This window comes from Chiloscyllium plagiosum, unplaced genomic scaffold, assembly GCF_037043375.1.
Source record: "Chiloscyllium plagiosum isolate Xiang-an unplaced genomic scaffold, Cpla_swu_hap1 HiC_scaffold_23, whole genome shotgun sequence".
NCBI lineage: Eukaryota > Metazoa > Chordata > Chondrichthyes > Orectolobiformes > Hemiscylliidae > Chiloscyllium > Chiloscyllium plagiosum.
Window position 1 is genome coordinate 23,898,595 of NW_028270161.1, and position 9,548 is coordinate 23,908,142.

Genomic DNA, 9,548 nt, shown 5'->3' on the forward strand with positions numbered 1-9,548 from the left:
CTGCAGCTACAGGCACACACACACAGGGAATGACCATGCAGTTAGATGTACATGCACTAGGAGTGACTCTGCAGTTACAGACACACACTGGGAGTGACCCTGCAGTTACAGGCACACACACTGGGAGTGACCCTGCAGTGACAGGCACATACACTGGGAATGACCCTGCAGTTACAGGCACATACACACTGGAAATGACACTGCAGTTCCAGGCACACTCACTGGGAATGACCCTGCAGTTACAGGCACACACATTGTGAGTGACCCTGCAGTTACAGGAGTATTGACAGTCTCTTGTCCAAGCACTGAGTGCCTTTAATGGAGGGACAGCTCCCCACCCCGGGGTGACAAGCTTCCTGCAGGGTAGCAGCTCTCAGGAACTCCACTTGGTAACAGGCTCCCTGCAGCTGGGTTCACCTCAGTGACGATGGCCTCAGCTCCTTCACCACTGCTTCATTTGCCATTTAGGAACCTCCACTGACAGCAGGACAGGATTGTCAACTCTGGGCTATCCTTCCCAGGAATTAATTCCAGGATGTGAGATGGCAGGGGGCTTTGGGTGTAACATCATCCCATTGAATTAAATGACATTCCTAACGGTAAGATCACCATGTCGAGGAGCACCATGTTCCAGCCACTGGCTCAGACAGATTGATGTACAGGTCATTCTGGGAAAACGTCTGTTTGGTCAGCATGAATTGGCTGTAACATGATTGATGAATTGTGGATGCTATTTGGATAACACAAACTTTCTACCGAATGGATATACAGACGTTCGGTAACGATCTTCGACAGCACGATGTTGTATTGGGGATTTCTATAGCATGAGTTTGCAGAGGATCACAACTGTCACATTATAGCAGTACGACCGATACTGGCAATCCCTCTGTCGAAAGAGAAAGGATGAAATAATGTTACAAATACCAGCTGATTCACTCACTGTCAGTGTTGTGTTTAATTTTTCTCTTTACAGCAAACAACAACGAATGGTTTGATGTTCATTGTTCACAAAACAAATATTTCCTTTGCACCTACAAACCGGATTGGAATAAGAAGAATCTGGTGATGATCCATGGGTCCTATCCAGGAGTGGATCCTGAATCTCGATTTGTGGAGCTGCAGTTCCAGCCCATGACGGCTGTGCTGACCAAGTCTCTCAGTCAACAATAAATGTCATTGCACCTTCACTGTGTGTTTGATGCTGTGTGAGTCTTGTTTATTGCAGTCTTCCTGTCCCATTACAGCTTCCTGCCCACCCCTTCACTCACTCATGTAAAAGAGACTTGGTAACCGCAGTTTTCAGAGTGGCTGTCTGTCCCATGTGGAGTGTAAATTGGACAGTATCCTGGAAACTTTATCTCCATGAGGTCACATGAGTACAACAAATCACATTACAAAGTTACTTCTCCAAATCTAATATAATCTTGATTAAAAATGGCAATTTTAAAGGGATGAGATGAACAGAAGGAATGAACCAACAATATTACAACAAGGATTCTCTCAATGGAAATTGGAAATGTTCGAAGGCTTGCCTGTTACTAAAAAGAGCAGGTTTCATCTCAGACCCTATGACGGGATTTGCTGGGAATGGCATTGGGCAGTGTTCCTCAGGACTGTGGGGAACAGCCTCTACCTCACCCACATTCTCAGATTTCCAGGGAAGCAGCAGCGAGTCAGAGGGGTAGCTGCACAATTAATCTCTGCAAGCAGAAACTTTCCAAAGTCACTGATTAAAAACTATAGACATGGATGAGAAATTGTGGTTGAGATTGTGCTGTTGATTGTGTGCAGATGCCCAGTTCATCAGCGTCAGTGATAGTGGGAAACAGTCATGTGAACGTGAGAGGGACCAGGATTTGAAACAGCCTCATGCTTCTCGATGTGATGGAGTTGTACTGTCTCTGCCTGGAAGGGGGCATTGACCCTAGGTCAGGCCTGAGGGAACTGTCCTGTCTCTCTCTGGAAGGGTCATTGACCCTAGGTCAGGCCTGAGGGAACTGTCCTGTCTCTCTCTGGAAGGGGGCATTGACCCGAGGTCAGGCCTGATGGAGCTGTCCTGTCCTGTCCCTCCCTGTGTTAAGAGCACTTCCCTCATCAGGCTGATGTACAACCTTCTGCACTGAGGACAAATCAAAAGTCATACATTTAAAATGTAGAATTTCCAAGGATATGCTCATCACTGGCTCTGTCAGTATTTATTGACCATCCCTCATTGCCGTTGAGGTCATAGTGGTGAGCTGGCTTCTTGAATCGCTGTTGTTCATGGGGTAAAGGTATACACATTGTATTGTGAGGGAGGAAGGTGTTCAGGCTAAAAATGAAATAAAAACTGTAAGGAATAAACTTAAATGAGAAGAATACTGTCGTTTTGAAAGTTTGTAACATCAACGTTACGTTCTGACGAAGGTACAAGCATTTTCCTCATTACTGACCCTTTTATTCTTTTGGGGGTGGCTCAGTGGTTAGCACTGCTGCCTCACAGCACAAGGGTCTCATGTTCGATTCCAGCCTCAGGCGACTGTCTGTGTGGAGTTTGCACATTCTCCCCGTGTCTGCATAGGTTTCCTCTGGGTGCTCCGGTTTCCTCCCACAGTCCAAAGATGTGCAGGTCAGGTGAATTGGACATGCTAAATTGCCCATAATGTTAGGTGCATTAGTCAGAGGGAAATGGGTCTGGGTGGGTTACACTTCAGAGGGTCGGTGCGGACTAGGGCCGAAGGGCCTGTTTCCGTACTCTAGGGAATCTAATCTAATCTAATCATCTACAAGATGATTAGGGGTTTAGATAGGGTTGACCATGAGAACCTTTTTCCACGTATGGAGTCAGCTATTACGAGGGGGCATAGCTTTAAATTAAGGGGTGGTAGGTATAGGACAGATGTTAGGGGTAGATTCTTTACTCAGCGAGTCGTGAGTTCATGGAATGCCCTGCCAGTAGCAGTGGTGGACTCTCCCTCTTTATGGGCATTTAAATGGGCATTGGATAGGCATATGGAGGATAGTGGGCTAGTGTAGGTTAGGTAGGCTTGGATCGGCGCAACATCAAGAGCCAAAGGGCCTGTACTGCGCTGTATTTTTCTATGTTCTATGTTCTATGTTCTAATCTAAAGTACCTCATAGAAATTACATAGTAGGGTCATATTAAGAAGAAATAAAAAATATAGTCAGCTACTTACATCAAGACAGTTCTGATGAGGGAAGCGCTCTTAACACAGGGAGGGACAGGACAGGACAGCTCCATAGGCCTGACCTCGGGTCAATGCCCCCTTCCAGAGAGAGACAGGACAGGACAGCTCCATCAGGCCTGACCTCGGGTCAATGCCCCCTTCCAGAGAGAGACAGGACAGTTCCCTTAGGCCTGACCTAGGGTCAATGACCCTTCCAGGGAGAGACAGGACAGTTCCCTCAGGCCTGACCTAGGGTCAATGCCCCCTTCCAGGCAGAGACAGTACAGCTCCATCAGGCCTGACCTAGGGTCAATGCCCCCTTCCAGAGAGAGACAGGACAGGGCAGCTCCATCAGGCCTGACCTCGGGTCAATGCCCCCTTCCAGAGAGAGATAGGACAGTTCCCTCAGGCCTGACCTCGGGTCAATGACCCTTCCAGGGAGAGACAGGACAGTTCCCTCAGGCCTGACCTAGTGTCAATGACCCCTTCCAGGGAGAGACAGGACAGTTCCCTCAGGCCTGACCTAGGGTCAATGACCCTTCCAGGGAGAGACAGGACAGTTCCCTCAGGCCTGACCTAGGGTCAATGACCCTTCCAGGGAGAGACAGCACAGCTCCCTCAGGCCTGACCTAGGGTCAATGACCCTTCCAGAGAGAGACAGGACAGGGCAGCTCCATCAGGCCTGACCTCGGGTCAATGCCCCCTTCCAGAGAGAGACAGGACAGTTCCCTCAGGCCTGACCTGGGGTCAATGCCCCCTTCTAGGCAGAGACAGTACAGCTCCCTCAGGCCTGACCTAGGGTCAATGACCCTTCCAGGGAGAGAAAGGACAGTTCCCTCAGGCCTGACCTAGGGTCAATGACCCTTCCAGGGAGAGAAAGGACAGTTCCCTCATGCCTGACCAAGGGTCAATGACCCTTCCAGGGAGAGACAGGTCAGCTCCCTCAGGCCTACAAAGGTGCAGCAGTTCACCCGTAGCATGGGGATGCAGGAGCTCACTCAGTGACTGGACCAGTTTTAAGTCTTTATTTAACAATCTGATGAAAATTGCCAGCATAAACAGCCTGGTGTATAAGCCACGATGTGGTATGTTTCTATGTTGATTTATTTGGCCAATATAAAATGAATCTCTCGACTCTGCTGGAGTGTGGGATACCTCACCTCGGCAGCTTCACGAAATGGTGGAGCTTATGGCCTCAGGGGCTGTCAATTTGTTGTTTGTGAAATGATTAACGTTCCTCCATCTGGGTATTCCAGATTAGATTAGATTAGATTACTTACAGTGTGGAAACAGGCCCTTCGGCCCAACAAGTCCACACCGCCCCGCCGAAGCGCAACCCACCCATACCCCTACATCTACCCCTTATCTAACACTACTGGCAATTTAGCATGGCCAATTCACCTGACCTGCACATCTTTGGACTGTGGGAGGAAACCGGAGCACCCGGAGGAAACCCACGCAGACACAGGGAGAATGTGCAAACTCCACACAGTCAGTCGCCTGAGGCGGGAATTGAACCCGGGTCTCTGGCGCTGTGAGGCAGCAGTGCTAACCACTGTGCCACCGTGATTCTGCTGCGAGGGGGCAACTTCACCGTCTCCAAGGTTAAGGGGTTGTGGGTGGGCACCTCATAGCAGACATTATGGACAGAAACTCTCCCCTGAGCCTAATTTAAGGTGTACTCCCCCGGTGGTAAACAGTGAGCAGCTGGCCATCCTGCAGCAGCTCCCACTGCTGCTGGTGATGTCCGAGCTGGTCATTCTGGCCAGAGACTTCAACTGCCTCATTGATGTGGATGGACAATGTGGACTGGCTAACAGCAAACTGGACTCCACAGTCGATTCCTGATGGAAACAGTTAAGCTGCACAATGTTTTCAGCCCTCCTGCAGATGGAGTGCAGCATAGCTACACCGGCTCACGGCCAGGTGGGTCTATCCTCTCAAGGATAGATTTCCTGTTTGTATCTCACGCGTTCTCGGTCAGGTCCACTGATGTCAAGGCAATGTTCTTCTCTGACTGCTGCCTCCTGCTGGCTGACTGTCACCTACAGGGTGACCAGCGGGCTGGCAAGGGAACATCAAAGCTCACCATAAAACTGTTGACCCCAGAACACATAGAGGATCTCAGAAGAGATTACACAGGGTTGGAGAACCATGAAGTCCCTCTTTGAGTGACCAGCAGGTTGGTGGGAAGCAGTCAAAGGAACATCAAGCAGTTCTTTATCCTCAAAGTGTTCAGCAGGTGAGAGAGAGAGAGAAGTGGGCAAAACTGTCAAACCTACAGAAACCATGCAGACCCTGCTCCTGCTGCAGACGATGCGGGTTGGTGTCAAGTCAGACCTCCAGGAAGTGAAGAGCCAGCAAGCCTCACTCTTTGCCTCGGAGGTTTCCAAGATTATCTTCCGGTCCAGTATCCGCTCAGTGGAGCAGGATGAGACACGATCGCATTTCTCCTTCCAGAAGGTGCACAGCGGGAGCTCTGTGCTCAGCAACTTGAAGGAGGAAGATGGTTGGTCATGTCATCTCAGGCTGACATCATGAGGATCAGCAGACCCTTTGATGCCAGTCTGTAGGACACAAAGCCCACAGGCAGTGCAGCCTTCTCATCATCCCCGTCCTCTATCATGGAAGTCTTGGAACACAGCACTCAGGAGAGGTTGGACCAACTGTTAACTCTGGATGAGCTGATCAAGGCCCTTGAGTCCTTTGAAAAGAATGAAACTCCCAGTAGCAATGGCTTACCAACCAAGCTGCATTCAGCTCTGTGCAATTTGATCAGCCAGGACCTGCTGGAGGTGTATGACAGTGTGCCTCTGGCAGATACCATGTACAAATCCATGAGGAAAGGCAACATCACCATCATCTACAAGCGGAAGGGGGAGAGGGGAGGAAATTAGAAATTAGTGGCCAATTTCATTGCTGAATGCGGATTACAAATTTCTGTCTCAGGACATCGCGAACCAGGTCAGGTCAGGTTTGCTGTCATCCTGACCAAACCTACGCTGTACCGGGCAGGAAAATGTCTGAAAGACTCACGGATACAATTGCCGACATGCAGGACAGGAGAGTGGACACCTGCCTTTTCAGCTTGGACCAGTAGGAGGCCTTTGACAGGATATTGCACACGTACATGAGTGATGTTCTGTCCAAAATGGGCTTTGGGGAGTATATTTGCAATTGGATCCGACTGCTCTACACCAACATCGTTAGCACAGTCTCAATCAGTGGGTGGGAATCTGAAGCTTCTCAATCAGATCTGGAATCAGGTAGGGCTACCCACTCACTCCTGCCTTGTTTGTGTGTTGTATAGAGCCCTTTGCTGAACCCATCAGGATGGATGTGAGTCTAAGAGGGGTGACTATTCCAGGCAGCGGAGGCCTGCAGGCTGAAGCCTCCCTGCACATAAACAATGTCACCATTTACTATTCGGATCCATTGTCAGCACGCAGACGCATGAGCATCTGTGACCAGTTCAAACTGGCCTCAGGAGCCAAGATAAATTGAGGCAAGAGTGAGGCCATGTCCTTTGGGAATTGAGCCAACCAATCCTTTATCCCCTTTATCATCAGGATAGATTACCTGAAGGTGCTGGGTATTTGGTTCAGAGTGACTGGGGTATGTGCCAAAACTTGGGAGGAGCTTGTCACCAAAGTGAGGCAGAACCTAGGCAGATGGGAGTGCTCTCCATGATGGGTAAAACCTGGTCATCAGCTGTGAGGTCCTTTCAGTGTTGTTGTATGTGGTGCACATTCGGCCTATTCCCCCGAACCTCCGCCACTGCAGTCACCTGAGCAATCTTTCACTTCATTTGAATTGTGTCCGTGGGACTTTACATATAAAGAACTGGACAAAAAGGGGAAACATACCCTCTCCCTGATGGCCACCTTCAGTATGCAAACACCAAATGTCTCCACATAGTGAGGTACTACCTGTCCTCGGTGTTGCGAAGGATGGGCCTGGTCTCAGTGCTGTGGAATACTCCAAGTTGTTGGAACCCGTGTATCACCTGTCCCTCGTGGGGAAATTTGCGAAGGAAAATGCCTTTGACCACCAGTCCATCAGGAAGTGGTCCACATGTAACATCCTTGAGACCCTGTTGGAAAAGGAGAGGGTGGATCCTGAGCAGACTGTCAATGTCATTTGGCAGAATGCCTCATCATCAGAACTTTCCAAGCAGCACCAAGTTTAAAGATAGGATAAATCAGAAACTTGTGGCAAGGTATTAAATTGGAGGAGGGAAAATAACGACAGTATTAGGGAGGAGTTAGGGAGTGTTAATTGAGAGGAGCTGTTATCAGGCAAGTCCCCATTTGACTTGTGGAAATTGGTTAAAAGACTTCCTGTTGAGAGTTCAGGACCGACATGTTCCAGTAAGGAGGAAGGATAGGGACGGCAACGTATCGAACTTTTGGATAACGAGGAACGTTATGAATTTAGTCAAAGGCAAAAAGAAGCATATGCAAGGTTTAGGAAGCTAAAATTGGAAAGGATCCATGAGGAATATAAAGAAAGCAGGAAGGAACTCAAAGAGGAAGTTAGTGCAAGAAGGGGAGCCAGGAAATGAAAGGATAAAGGAGGGAACTTGTGCTTGAAGGCAGATCACTTGTGTGAAATTCTAAATGAGTACTTTACATCAGTAATCGCCCAGGAGAAGAGTATAGAGGATTGAGAGATTTTTGTGGAGGATGATAATTGCTCCAGCATTTTGAGATCAAGAAAAAAGTTGTGTTGGATTCCTTGAAGAGCAATAACATGGATAAATCCCAGGGCCCTCTGGTATCTAGCCCATGTTCTCCAGAGAGGCAAGGCAGAAGATGGCTGGTGCAGGGTCAGGCCAGGGTATAGGGTCAGGATAGGGTTTGGGGCTGGGGCAGGGTGTAAGGTCAGGGCAGGGTATGGAGGTCAGGGAAGGGTGTGGGGATCAGGGGCAGGATGTGGGGGATGGGCCAGGCTGTGGGTGTCAGGGACAGGGTGTGGGGGTCAGGTGCAGGGTGTGGAGATCAGGGGCAGGGTGTAAGGGTCAGGGGCAGGATGTGAGGGGTCAGGGGCAGGGTGTGGGTGTCAAGGCAGGGTATAGGGGTCGGGGCAGGGTGTGGGGATCGGGGACAGGGTGTGGGGGTCGGGGACAGGGTGTGGGGATCGGGAGCAGGATGTGCAGTTTCGGGGAGGGTGTTGGGGCAGGGTGTGGGGGTGGAGCAGAGTGGGGGGGTCAGAGAGCAGGGTGTGCAGTCGGGGCATGGTGTGGGGTCAGGGCAGGGTGTGGGGGTCGGGGCAGGGTGTAGGGCCGGGCAGGTTGTGGGGGTCAGGGACAGGGTATGGGGGTCAGGGGCAGGGTGTGGGGGTTGGGGACAGGGTGTGGGGGTCAGGCAGGGTGTGATGGTCAGGGACAGGGTGTGGGGGTCAGGGTGCAGGGTGTGGGGGTTGAGGCAGGGTGTGGGGGTCAGGGAGCAGGGTGTGGGTGCCAGGGAAAGGTGTGGGTGTCAGGGGCAGGGTGTGGGGTCAGGGCAGGGTGTGGGGGCTGGGACAGGGAATGGGTTCAGGGCAGGATGAGGGGGCTGGGACAGGGAATGGGATCAGGGCAGGGTGTGGGGGCTGGGACAGGGAATGGGGTCAGGGCAGGGTGTGGGGGTCAGGGCAGGGTGTGGGGGCTGGGACAGGGAATGGGGTCAGGGCAAGGTGTGGGTGTCAGGGCAGGATGTGGGGGCTGGGACAGGGAATGGGTTCAGGGCAGGGTGTGGGGGCTGGGACAGGGAATGGGGTCAGGGCAGGGTGTGGGTGCTGGGACAGGGAATGGGGTCAGGGCAGGGTGTGGGTGTCAGGGCAGGGTGTGGGGGCTGGGACAGGGAATGGGGTCAGGGCAGGGTGTGGGTGTCAGGGCAGGGTGTGGGGGCTGGGACAGGGAATGGGGTCAGGGCAGGGTGTGGGTGTCAGGGCAGGGTGTGGGGGCTGGGGCAGGGAGCGGGGGCCGGGGCAGGGTGAGGGGGCTTGGACAGGGAGTGGGGTCAGGGCAGGGTGTGGGTGTCAGGTCAGGGTGTGGGTGTCAGGGTGTTGGTGTCGGGGACAGGGTGTGGGGTTCAGGGGGCAGTGTGCTGGATCTGGTCCCTGTAATTTCTGACCCTGACCCTGAGCCCGGGTCTGGGCCCAGTTTGAAGCCGATCTTGAGTTCCATACAATTATAATGACTGTGTCTTGGAGTTGTGACTGAAATTGTTTTTGACTGTTAGATGAGTGTCTTATTTAACTATATTAAACAAAATCTGATCTTAATCATTCACTCAATGTTCCAGTATTGACAAATCTGGAATACATAAATGTGGATTTTGAAGAAGTTAATTTGAAACAAATTAATCAATGAAGGGCTTATGCCCGAAACGTCGATTC